A 14,152-nucleotide genomic window follows, 5' to 3' on the forward strand; every position below is an offset into this window, starting at 1 on the left:
GATGTCTGTACTGTTTGCACTCCATCTATAGGCCTGTTTAGTACCATGTAATTTCTTTGGCTGTGATGCTTCATGGTTGGGTTCCGCTCTTCTCAGATACACTGTGATTTTACTGTGGTCTGAGAGAGTTGTTAGTGGGCTGACTGTGAAAGCTCTGAGAGACTCTGGGTTTACGTTGGTGAGGAAGTAGTCTACAGTGCTGCTGCCGAGGGATGAGCTGTAGGTGTACCTACCAAAATTGTCCCCTCTCAGCCTACCATTGACTATGTACAAACCCAGTGTTCGACAGAGCTTCATGAGCTGTACTCCATTTTTGTTTTTCACTTTGTCATAGTTGTTTCTGTGGGGGTATGTGGGGAGGGAAAGGTTGTTGCTTCCTGGTAGTTGTTTATCTCCATGACTGTTAATAGTGTTTAGTTCTTCTGCTGTTCTAGCATTCAGGTCTCCACAGACCAGTCCATTGCCTTGAGCCTGAAACCCCCTCTAGAATGGAGGAACTCTCTTCATTGAAGTAGGGTGACTCTGGGGGGGAATGTATGTGGCACAGAGGAAGACGTTTTTATCTGTCAAGATAGGCTCCTTGTTGATTTTTAACCAGATAAAGAATTCTCCTGTTTTGATCAATTCAATTGAATTAATTAGTTCAGATTTAAACCATTTAAGCATTCCCCCTGAGTCTCTGCACTGTCTGATTCCTTTTAATTTAGTGGATGGTAGGATTATCTCCCTATAACCTAGTGGACAGCCAGTGGAAACATCACCTCTGCACCATGTTTCCTGTAGTACTACCTTATCAACATCATCAATTTCTTTCAGGAAGTCTGGGTTTCTGGTCTTTAGCCCAAAAGCAGAGGACTTCAATCCTTGTAAATTCCAACGTAAAAAGATTTCATAACTTCAAAATGAGACAAACACTCACAATCCAACAAGAACTATTAAAATAGATGTTTTCAATTAAAGTAAACTCTTATTATGCAAATGTGATTTGTTTATCATTTAAGATAGCATTTGTGTCATGCCACTTGGGTGGATGTAGTGTGAAGATGGTGGAGTTATTGTGCTCATCTTACCATGACACTCGGCCTATCACATGTGAGCATAGTAGACTCAGCATTTGTCACTAATTTTGTTGGTAGGGGCTTGGCCAGTTGCTCCTCTCACAGCCTGTGCGTAGCTCTGCCTGCTGGGCTGTGGCTGGGTCAGCGGTGTGGGGCAGGGGGGTGGGAGGCCTCGTCTGGGTGGCTCTGAAGCTGGGCAGGGGTGGTCTGTGCTGTGCTGGCTGTGGTGGGCATTGAGGTTGGTGGTGCTGTGGTCGTGGCTGGGGGGGTCCATGGTGCTGGTCCGGGATGTTGTCTCGGTGATCTCGGCGGGGTGGAGATTGTCCGATGTTCCTGGGTGGAGAGGTCGGCCTGCGGTTTAAAGCGACGTCCTTGGGAGTCTTGGCAAGGATGGGGACTGTCTCCCTGTACAGGTGAACATGGTCATAGAGACAGTCCAGATCGAGAGTGGGATGGCGGGCCAGGTGTACATTGGGTCGCAGGGCACAGTCCAGGGAGAGGCTGGCATTTATTCTTTGGATTGTGGCAGGGTGGAAGTCCTTCCTCTGTAGAAGGGTTGACACCATGATCCTTGAGTTGTGGAAGATTGCGGAGGCCTTCTCAATCACACCCCGTAGTGAAGTCGCCACCCTCTCCTGCTGAGCACGCAGGTCGTTGCTTCCGGTGTGTATGATTATGTGGCTTGGCGACCCAAGATGGGCCTTATCAAGCAGCTCCATGTCACTCTGCGTTGTTGGGCACCACACCTTTCTCGTTTTGTGTCTAGGGAAAAGTTTCTTCTCCTGAAAAAACATCCCATTTGAGTCCATCAACAGGACGATGTCAGCCAGTGTTTCGTCTGGACTGGAGGGCCCCCTCCATGGGAGGCTGGTGGGTGTTGGAGCAGGGGTGTGGCTGGTCTGTGCCGGTGCTGCTGTCAGAGGGAGGCTGTTCTGTGGGTTGGGGAGGAGGGGTGCAGCAGGCAGGGCTGGGGAAGCCTGGCTGGTTGAGCTGGGCTCCTCTGCTGGGTGAAGGCAGGTTATAGAGTGGTGTTCTAGCTGTTCCTGCAGCCTATCCTCTGTTCTCTTTCTCTCCTGCAGCTCCTCTCTTAGTGTGGTCAGATCGTTATTACTGTTCTGCCTGTCTTTTTGGAGCTCTCTCACCTTTGTTAGATCAGCCAGCGCTCTCTTGAGTCCGTCTCTCTCTTGCTGAACCTCTTTCAGCTGTGTTGCAAGTCTGCTGTCCTGCTCTGTCCGCACCTTGGTTAGGAGCTCCTCTAAGGTGTGGTTGTCTGGTTGCTGTTTGCTCACGCTCTCCCTGAGCAGGACAACCTCCCTCTCCAGTTTGGTGAACTCATCCCTCATGGCAGCCATGGTGGTGAGGAGGGCCTGAGCCTGCTCTGCACTGAGGGGGTCGCTCTCCTCCTGGGGTGTGTCCTCCACTATGGTGAGAAGAGGTGCTGGATGTGCCTTTTTGGGAGGGGATAGTAGGGGTGAGGGTGGTGCTGGTGGAGTTTGTCTTGTGGGAGGGCATGTCACTGGTGGTGTCCTTCTCTCTCTCCGCTCTCTCCTTAATGGTCTGAAAGTCTGTTTCAAACAGCCTAATGTTACCTTGCACCATGACAGTCCCAGTCTTGTAGAGGTTGATTGTCATCATGGTGCTGTCAGGGTCATCTGTCTCTTTGATTTTCAGCTTCCACCCATTACAGATTCCCTCTTTCTTTATGGATGGGTAGTGAGAGCAGACTGCTGAGCGCCATTTTTCACTTCTGGAGGGTAGAGAAGGGATTCAGTGCCGAGGGGGAGTAGCTCTGCTACTGCTGCTGCTCTGTTCTGCTGCCCCATTGCCATAGCAACCAATTTGTTTGTCTGCTGCTGTTGCTAGCTATCACTGATTTAGTTCAAAAACCAGCAAAAAGAGGGACAAATCTTCACACAAAAAAACAGAAGTTATGTTGAAAGTTAGTTCGTTCTCCTTTTTGGTTTACTCACTCAGTTTGGTCATTTGAAGTAGTTGAATTAACTCCCCTTGCTAGGTTTGTTCTAGCTCGTTTCTTCTGGCTAGCTTGTTAGTCTGCAGGCTAGGTCTTTGTTGTGTAGCTAGCTAGAGTCAAAACTTCTTAATTTGAGGAGCAAAGTTACTTTTTTTTCTATTTTGAATTAATAGAGTTGTTGTTCATCACTTCTTGTCTGGAATTTTCTTTTCGATTAGTGTTTATCTCATTAAAAAAAAATCTCTCTCCCTCTCTCATTGTGGACTTAAGAGGAAACTTTAGTCAGTCAGTGACCCCCTCAGTGCAGAGCAGGCTCAGGCCCTCCTCACCACCATTTCCATTGTGGTCCTCCATAATTAAGCAGAGGTCTCAATGCACTCCTTTATTAGCAGGCCATAATAAACTCAGAATTTGTAAATGTCTCCAAAGTTGTTGCCTCGGTAATCCAAATTTCTCCTGCAGGTCCTGAAATTATTTAATGTTACCTTCCAGGTAGAGGTCATCTAAGACCATAATACCTTTCTGCAGCCAACCGTTCTAAAAAAAGGGAGATTTGGCAATACTCCTGGCTACCCCAACCCCGGCAAACAGCTCCGCACCCCCTGCAGCTACTTGCCCAAGCCTCCCCAGCTTCTCCTTCACTCAAATCCAGACCTGCAAAACCTGGACCCGTACAAATCAGCTGGGCTAGACAATCTCGACCCTCTCTTTCTAAAATTATCCACCACCATTGTTGCAACCCCTATTACTCGTCTGTTCAACCTCTCTTTCGTATCGTCCGAGATTCCTATATTGGAAAGCTGCCACGGTCATCCCCCTCTTCTAGACCCAAACTGTTACAGACCTATATCCATCCTGCCCTGTCTTTCCAAAGTCTTCAAAAGCTAGGATATGCATATGCATGGTAGTATTGGATAGAAAACACTCTAACGTTTCCAAAACTGTTAAAATAATGTCTGTGAGTATAACAGAACTGATATGGCAGGTGAAAACCTGAGGAAAATCCATCCGGGATGTGGCATTCTTTTGAATTTAGTGTTTTTCCATTGAAAGCCTATCCACCATATAAATGAATGGGACCTAGATTGCAGTTCCTATGGCTTCCACTAGATGTCAACAGTCTTTAGACATTGTTTCAGGCTTTTATTCTTAGAAATTTGTAAGAATGACAACATTTTCTGATTGGTCGCTCAAATGAACAAGAGCTTTTTGCGCGCACGACAGGGAGCGTGACCACCGTTCTTTTTCCTATGTATTGAATATTGTCCAGTTTAAATATTATTGATTAGAAAAGACAATAGACACCCTGAGGATTAATAAAAACAATTGTTTGACATGTTGACGAACTTTACCGGTACTATTTGGATCTATATGTCTGCCTGTTATGACCGCCATTACTGAACAAAACTGAGGTTTTTTTATATAAAGAGGGACTTTATCAAACAAAACAAACATTTATTGTGTAAGATGGAGTCTTCGGAGTGCAACCATATGAAGATCATCAAAGGTAAGTGATGAATTTTATTGCTATTTCTGACTTTCGTGACTAATCTACTTGGCTGGAAAATGTTTGTATGCTTTTGTAAGCGGGGCGCTGTCCTCCACTAACCACATGGTATGCTTTCGATGTAAAGCCTTTTTAATTTGTATTCACTGTATACAGATTTTTCTATTGTGTTATTAACTGCACTTTTGTTTATCCCATGTGTAACTCTGTGTTGTTGTTTTTTGTCGCACTGCTTTGCTTTATCTTGGCCAGGTCGCAGTTGTAAATGAGAACTTGTTCTCAACTGGCCTACCTGGTTAAATAAAGGTGGAATAAAAAAAATATTTAAAAAATACACGACGTATGTTTCCACCACAAACTGGAGCTTATATTAAAAAAGGATAAAAATGCAGCATATGTGAGACTTGTTTCTGTAAGTATCGATGCTGGAGACGAGAAGACGGTACCGGGAGTGAACATTTTATAACCATGGACATGAACAGAATACGGACAGCGTCTGGACAGGGGAAACGGAAACTACAATAGTGCTGACACAGAGAGGAAACAGAGGAAACAGACAGATATAGGGAAGGCAATCAAAACGTGAAGGAATCCAGGTGAGTCCAATGAGCGCTGATGCGTGTAATGATGGTGTCAGGTGTGCGTAATGAAAGGAAGCCTGGCACCCTCGAGTGCCAGAGAGGGAGAGCAGGAGCAGGCGTAACAGTATCTCCCCTAGAGGCGCCACCTGGCGTCCCACCTGGGTGAGCCTGATGGGCCGGCCGAGGCATGGGCGCTGGACAAGCCGGCTGGAGGCGTAGAAGCCAGATGAGCCGGCAGAGGCGTGGGAGCGTGATAGGCCAGCTGAGGTATAACGTGGGATGGGAGCCCATTGAGCCGGCTGAGGCATAGGAGCCCCACGAGCCGGCTGAGGCATTACGTGGGATGGGAGTCTGCCGACCCAACAGGGGCAAGCAAACCTCTCGAGCCAGCTAAGGCATGAAAGCCCGACAAGCCAGCTGAGACACTCACTGGACAGAGTAGGGAGATTTTACTTGGGCTCTGCATTAAACCCGGAGCTATACAGACCAACATGAAAGTCCTATGTTTTATTGATATCTGTTGTTCTGCTCAGCAGTGAACAGCCTGATCCCTAGCTGCAGGTACAGATGAAGTCGGATGTTTACAATACACTTAGGTTGGAGTCATTAAAACTCGTTTTTCAACCACTCCACAAATTCCTTGTTAACAAACTATAGTTTTGGCAAGTCGGTTAGGACATCTACTTTGTGCATGACACAAGTAACTTTTCCAACAACTTTTTACAGACAGATCATTTCACTGTATCACAATTCCAGTGGGTCAATGTTTACATACACTAAGTTGACTGTGCCTTTAAACAGCTTGGAAAATTCCAGAAAATTATGTCATGGCTTTAGAAGCTTCTGTTAGGCTAATTGACGTCATTTGAGTCAATTGGAGGTGTACCTGTGGATGTATTTCAAGGCCTACCTTCAAACTCAGTGCCTCTTTGCTTGACATTATGGGAAAATCTAAAGAAATCAAAAGAAAAAAGACCTCCACAAATAAATTAATTAAAAATCCTACAATGTGATTTTCTGGATTTTTTCCTTCTCATTTTGACTCTCATGGTTGAAGTGTACCTATGATGCAAATTACAGGCCTCTCTCATCTTTTTAAGTGGGAGAACATGCACAATTGGTGGCTGACTAAATACTTTTTTGCCCCACTGTATATCCACAGTAAAACGAGTCCTATATATCGACATAACCTGAAAGGCCGCTCAGCATGGAAGAAGCCACTGCTCCAAAACCGCCATAAAAAAAGCCAGACTACAGATTGCAACTGCACATGGGGACAAAGATCATACTTTTTGGAGAAATGTCCTTTGATCTGATGAAACAAAAATAGAACTGTTTGGTACACTTCACAAAATAGATGGCATCATGAGGCGGGACAATTATGTGGATTAATTGAAGCAACATCTCAAGACATCAGTCACGAAGGTAAAGCTTGGTCGCAAATGGGTCTTCCAAATGGACAATGACCCCAAGCATACTTCCAAATTTGTGGCAAAATGGCTTCAGGACATCAAAGTCAAGGTATTGGAGTGGCCATCACAAAGCCCTGACCTCAATCCTATAGAATGTTTTTGGGCACAACAGAAAAAGCGTGCGTGAGCAAGTAGGCCGACAAACCTGACTCAGTTACACCAGCTCTGTCAGGAGGAATGGGCCAAAATTCACCCAACTTATTGTGGGAATCTTGTGGAAGGCTACACGAAACGTTTGACACAAGTTAAACAATTTAAAGGCAATGGTACCAATTACTAATTGAGTGTATGTACACTTCTGACCCACTGGGAATGTGATGAAAGAAATAAAAGCTGAAATAAATAATTCTCTCTACTATTATTCTGACATTTCACATTCTTAAAATAAATTGGTGATCCTAACTGACCTAAGACATGGCATTTTTACTAGGATTAAATGTCAAGAGTTTCAATGTATTTGGCTAAGGTTTATGTAAACTTCCGACTTCAACTGTATAGGGTTAAGCAATTACTTTTGTTAGATGTAATTCAATAGTAATTTCCCTGCTTTATACCCTCTTCAAAATATTTCTGCCTAGCCCTGAATAGAAAGAATTCCACTTTGAGTGAGGAGGGTATTAAATTCGTATTTCAACTGTGTCAGATGCCTAAGATTAATGCTAGACATATTCTGTCTGAAACCTGTTTATGCCACATGTATCTGTTTCTCAAATTCCAGTTCTTTGGCAGCACTCTCCTTTTTGTGTGAGGCATGCTGGATTATGTGGCCCCTAAGGAAAGCCTTTAGAACCTCCCACATCCCCCCAGGTGATGGGCGGAGGGCAGATTAATGTATTTTTCAAGTCAATTTGAGCTTTAAAAAAACCTGCAGTCAACATCCAAAAGATACTAGAACTAAGCATTAAGCCTCCACCCATGAGATTTACTTGATTTACTTAAGGGTACTAAGCAGAGATTCATATCAGCATGATCAGATACCAGAATATTCCCAATTGTGCATGAGAGGCTGGAGGAGAGGAGACGGCCAGAAATGAAGAAATAGTCAATCCTAGAATAAACATGATGTTGGGGAGGAGAAAAATGTATAGTCTCTTGTTGTAGGACTGAACATTCTCCACAGATCAACCAAACCTAGGGCCTTACAGAGGCTAATACCCCAACTGACCTACGTTGGCGGGAGGAACATGAGCTAGAATGGGATCAAAAAATGGGATCAAAAACCTGATTAACGTCTCCTCCCATTAGAATTGGATAATAACCCATCCCAGCCAGTCTGCGTTCTAGGTCCCCTAAAAAGATGGATCCTCTATTATTTGGGCATATACACTGAGTGTACAAAACATTAGGAACACCTGCTCTTTCCATGACATAGCCTGACCAGGTGAATCCAAGTGAAAGCTATGATCCCTTATTGATGCCACCTGTTAAATCCACAACAACCAGTGTAGCTGAAGGAGAGGAGATGGCTTAAAAATCCTTATTTAACCTTTGAGAAAATTGAGACAGGGATTGTGTATCATTCAGAGGATGAATGGGCAAGACGCTGGCTTGAGTGTGTCAAGATCTGTAACGCAGCTGGGTTTTTCATGCGCAACAGTTTCCAGTGTGTATCAAGAATGTTCCACCACCCAAAGGAGATCCAGCCAACTTGACAACTGTGGGAAGCATTGGAGTCAACATGGGCCAGCATCCCTGTGGAACGCTATCGACACCTTCTAGAGTCCATGCCCTGACGAATTGAGGCTGTTCTGAGGGCAAAGGGCATTACAACTCAACATTAGGAAGGTGTTCCTAATGTTTTGTAGACTCGGTTGTCTTTAGAGTTGTGCAGAGTTGGTAGTCTTATTCAAAAGTATTTACAGCTGTAATTGTTGCCAAAGGTGTTTTCACCAACTATTAACGTTGGGGTGTGAAGACATACGCAATCAAGACATCTTCATTGTAAAAAAAAAAAAAACATTAATTTAGAAAATGTTATATACTTTTTCTTTCACTTTGAAAATGTGAGGCAGGTTGTGTAGATCAGGAGGAAACAAACCTAATTGAATCCCTTTTTAGATTTAATTTTAGGGAAGCAAGGGGTGCACAGACTTTCACTAGGCAATGTATTTCTCAACATAAATCACTTAACATACAGTACCTTGCAAAGGTATTCACCCCTTGGCGTTTTTCCTATTTTATTTCATTACAACCTGTAATTTAAATAGATTTTTATTTGGATTTCATGAAATGGACATACACAAAATAGAGAATAAAGTAGACGGCACGGGTCAAAATTTTGATTTATGACCCTGTGTCCAGATGATCCTGTTCCTGTGGTCATGTGTTAGAGGGTGTGTTATTTTATATCTATATTGCATCCTTTGAAGTTGTCATGCTGACATGCTGACATTTATCCCACAGCATTAATTAATAAGATGTGTAGAAACTGTTTTAGCCATGAGTAAAGGCCTTTCATAAAGAGGCTGTCTTGATTGACTGTGACACATATTTAACACGTATTGCTTGTTACCTAAGGCTCTCTATGTCTGTACATATTGTGAAATGTGGTTTCCCTAAAGTTATTACACCCTAAACCTGAATCTGAAATTACCTTTAGGATCTTTTCTTTGGGGGTTCTAATCTCCCCGGTGTACATGCACCGAACATCCATAGGCTGGAGCCATCTGGAAGCTCTCAATGCCAAGGGACCTTGTTTCTAACACACACACACACACACACACACACACACACACTTCATAGATAGCAACCATAAGGACAATAAAACTGTGGTTGTGGGGCCATACTCTTTCAAAAGTTCAAACACAGAACCCCCCAGTTCAACCAGGACCCTAGACTTCAATCAGCCTGACAACTTCAAAGGATGCAAAATAGATATAAAATAACACACCCTCTAACACGTGACCACAGAAACAGGATGTCCTGGCCGGAGGCCCATATTTGGACATGTACACGTCATCTGGACACAGGGTCATAAATCAACATTTTGACGGCACGTCTACTTTATTCTCTCTCACAAAATAGCCCAAATTGGTGAAGTAAAATGAAAAAAAAAATATATATTTTTTTTTTAATAAACAGAAAAGTGGTGCCTGCATATGTATTCACCCCTTTGCTTTGAAGCCCCTAAATAAGATCTGGTGCAACCAATTACTTTCAGCAGTCACATAATTAGTTAAATAAAGTCCACCTGTGTGCAGTCTAAGTGTCACATGATCTCACTATATGTACACTTATTCTGAAAGGCCCCAGAGTCTGCAACACAACTAAGCAAGGGGAACCACCACTATGAAGACCAAGGAGCTCTCCAAACAGGTCAGGGACAAAGTTGTGGAGAAGTACAGATCAGGGTTGTGTTATAATTTTTTTTACTTTGAACACCCCACGGCGCACCATTAAATCCATTATTAAATAATGGAAAGAATATAGCACCACAACAAACCTGCCAAGAGAGAGCTGCCCACCAAAACTCACAGACCATAGAAGGAGGGCATTAATCAGAGAGGCAACAAAGAGACCAAAGATAAGCCTGAAGGAGCAGCAAAGCTCCAGAGCGGAGATTGCAGTATCTGTCCATAGGACCACTTTAAGCCGTACACTCCACAGAGCTGGGCTTTACGGAAGAGTGGACAGAAAAAAAGCCATTGCTTAAAGAAGAAAATAAGCAAACACATTTGGTGTTCGCCAAAAGGCATGTGGGAGACTCCCCAAACATATTGAAGAAGGTACTCTGGTCAGATGAGACTAAAATTGAGCTTTTTGGCCATCAAGGAAAACGCTATGTATGGCGCAAACCCAACACATCACCCCGAGAACCCTACTCAGTGAAGCATTGTGGTGGCAGCATCATGCTGTGGGGATGTTTTTTTTTTAATTGGCAGGAACTGGGAAACTGATCAGAATTGAAGGATGCCACTAAATACAGGGAACATCTTGAGGGAAGCCTGTTTGTCTTCCAGAGATTTGAGACTGGGACGGAGGTTCACCTTCCAGCAGAACAATTACCCGAAGCATACTTCTAAAGCAACACTCGAGTGGTAAGGGGAAACATTTAAATGTATTGGAATGGCCTAGTCAAAGCCCAGATCTCAATCCAATTGAGAATCTGTGGTATGACTTAAAGATTGCTGTACACCAGTGGAACCCATCCAACTTGAAGGAGCTGGAGCAGTTTTGCCTTGAAGAATGGGCAAACATGCCAGTGGCTAGATGTGCCAAGCTTATAGAGACATACCCCAAGAGACATGCAGCTGTAATTGCTGCAAAAGGTGGCTCTACAAAGTATTGACTTTGGGGGGGTGAATAGTTATACACGCTCAAGTTCTGTTTTTTGTCTTATTTCTTGTTTTTCACAATATAACATATTTTGCATCTTCAAAGTGTATGTTGTGTAACTCAAATGATACAAACCCCCCAAAAAAATCAATTTTAATTCCTGGTTGTAAGGCAACAAAATAGGAAAAATGCCAAGGGGGTGAATGCTTTTGCAAGTCACTGTAAGTAGCGTAGTTGTAATATTTTATTCCAAGAAACACTACATTTCTAGATTAAAAAGAGTCTAGTTGAGGCCTACTTAGAGCAAATATGTGCTTGGGCACAACATGGACATCTATAAATTGTCTGTTCTTCCATGTGGAGTGAAGTCCATGGGGTTCCTTCTTCCAGCCACGTATTATTTTATGGAACTACAACTTCCATTTAAGAACTAAACGGATTCAAACCTTGATTTTCAAGCAGATTTAAGACAGGACTGAGAAAGACCCCTTAGGAACACTCATCGCCATTCTGGTGTGCCTTTGGCATTACAATGTGTGTACAGTCTGGACAAGACTCAGTTTGTTAATGCAATATTCGCCCAGAAATTGATCGAGCTTTGATTGGTTCTGTCAAATGTTGTTTTTTTTCTAGCGGTTGCAACCTCTTTTTCTTTCAATTTGAAAATCCAACAGTTGTAATGGAAGGGGGGCAGCACTCAGATCCTGTGTGTGGGTGTTTGAGTGAGAAAGACACAGAGGCTAATCAACCATTAAAAGCGGAGCCCCCTTCACTAACGAGACATCATGCCGACAATATCAAAGAGGCTTTCCAGACTATGAATTCAGGAAGACTAGGAGTTATGTCAGCCAGACTAATTGCCATCTACTACACTGAAAACCTGACCATGTTGTATGCAATACCAGAAGTTTCAACTAGATGACACCATTCTCACAAAAGATAGAGGTGCAGTGTTACTGACACACCTAGTGTCAATGCTTCAACAATAGATCATGTGTACGAATCAAATAATAACAGTTTCTATTTAATTGTGAATCTCCACTGAAGATGTGTCCTAGACAATAAAGGGCGGTAGACATTGTTTTGTGCTATATACATGGGATGTATACTTTGTGTGGGCTGCTCCTCTATGTGCATTTGAGCACGTACCCTACATTTTAATCTCGTTCTTTTTCGAGAATATAATTTACATATTTACATACATATTTACATATTTTAATTGTTTATATGAATAGAAAGTATTGAAATTGAGGCGTGAGAGGAATACATATTTGGTTGTGTTACCTATTAACCCAAACCCTAGCAACCTTGCTATGTAAATTACCAGTGGCCTGGCCTTGGTCTCAAGTCAGAGCAGTTCCACTGTGAGACACAGGTGCCGTGCAGTGGAGGTGAAAACAAAGTCTAAGCCTTTTTGGTAAAACAACGGGATAAGTCTCAGGTGGAAATTTGCCATTAGCTGTAGCAAGTGAGTGGTAGTGCATTGGTGAGAAGAATTTCACCAAATACAGTCAAACTCCAAAATCACAGTATAATTCCTTTAGCAGCGTCATCGGTCTGCATTCATGAATCGTTGACAACCTCCTGAGGCTAGTTGTAGCAGATTCTATAGCTGTGTATTCTTTACGACCTGTTGGGTCTTTGCCACTGATAAATTAGGCCAATAAGTGAAAATATACATCTGTAGGTAGAGCATTATTGGATGAACTGAGGACACATTTACATTATAACATGAAAGAAGTAGACTAAGTTTACAGCATTTGAAACACAATATATTATTTAGCATTTGTAACCACAGTGAGGTTAGGATTTGGAGGAATGTGAGTAATTAATGCATTAGTGTTCCTGCTTCACCCACTAGGAGTGTCTCTTTGTATAGTATTTCTCTAGTTGTTTAATGGAGATTTAAGTGACACAAACGTCAGCACGGGTCATCGTTAAACTGAATTATTGTTTACATAATAGGCTACAAGAGGACCACAATGACTTCTTGACCATAATAAGTCAAGAGGAAACAAGTCTTCTGACATTTTTGTGGACAGTAATATTTGTATATGTTGCCTGGTGTAACATTTTTATGTATTTTAAATTGTCAAATCAAATACAAAACCCTGATTAGTCAGCTGACTACAGTTGATATGGAGAGGGGTGGCTAAAGGTACTCACTGAGATATAGTAGGTGGTGGTGATAGTTTTATTTTTTTACAACTTCTTTAAAAAGACCCATGGAGGTTCAAACACAAAACAGTATGTCACCAAAGGGTGATTTCCCTGCCCTATGCTTACCCCTTGTATATTTATTTTACATCACTGAATCTACAGAAAGACTCAGCAAAAACATGTAGCCCTGAACAGTAGCAGTGTGATAGAACAAGTGTTATTGCCTTCCCTTGTTTGTTAGGGCTTGTTGTCACATAGTTCATAAAAAGTAAGTACCTCAGTTACATTTTTCCAGCACCATTGTTAGATTATCTTGACTTGCAGACTGCCCATCCCAAATGCTTTCAATTCAGAGTAAATTATTGTCTCAAATCGTTTTTGAAGGCTCCTCTTGTCATTTCCATGTAGGCTATCAATGAATTATACAAATGCTCTTAAATCAGACTTCATGCTGTTTGTAATGACTTGTATGTTATTCTATAGCCGCCCATTAATGCCAATGTCACTAGCTATGTTTCCAATAACTTAGGTAGCCTAGTGGTTAGAGCGTTGGGCCAGTAACCGAAAGGTTGCTGGAACAAATCTGCAAGCTGACAATGTAAATATCTGTTGTTCTGCCCCTGAACAAGGCAGTTAACCCATTGTTCCCCGGTAGCCCGTCATTGTAAATAAGAATGTGTCTTAACTGACTTGCCTAGTTAAATAAAAATAAAATAACTTGTCCAGTGATTTCTTGTGGACATTTAACAAGTTTGTTTAGAAAAAAGATGTGACAATTGCCTGCTACGGTGTGTTTCCATTGAACTGTCTTGTGTCGATAAAAAACAGCTGGACGTAATGACGTCACACCTATAGAAAAAAACACTTTTTTGCAAAAACCTAGTGTTGAATAAAAATTAAGTGGTTGAAGTGTTTACATTATCCATAGCAAATCTGAAATAATTGGATGGGGAAACAACCAGAAAGCAAGGCGAAGCAATTCAGGCATTCTTGAAAGACAGGACAATCCTTCTCCAGCAATGAAACATTATTTGTGACCCGATTCAGGAAACTAGGCATATGTCACAAGTCAGGACTTCACAGGAGCGCCGTTTGAATGTAAAAAATATATTTTTTAATCAATATGC

The 14,152-nt window shown here is 42.5% G+C and overlaps 1 pseudogene; it reads right to left on the reverse strand.

Annotated features, from left to right (window-relative positions):
- Positions 1-1,066: 1,066 nt before the first annotated feature.
- LOC149972032 (uncharacterized) lies at positions 1,067-2,748 on the reverse strand (annotated as a pseudogene).
- Between the last annotated feature and the right edge of the window lie 11,404 nt (positions 2,749-14,152).

The sequence above is a fragment of the Oncorhynchus mykiss genome, chromosome 25 (assembly GCF_057628025.1).
Source record: "Oncorhynchus mykiss isolate SJ-2025 chromosome 25, ASM5762802v1, whole genome shotgun sequence".
Taxonomy (NCBI): Eukaryota; Metazoa; Chordata; class Actinopteri; order Salmoniformes; family Salmonidae; genus Oncorhynchus; species Oncorhynchus mykiss.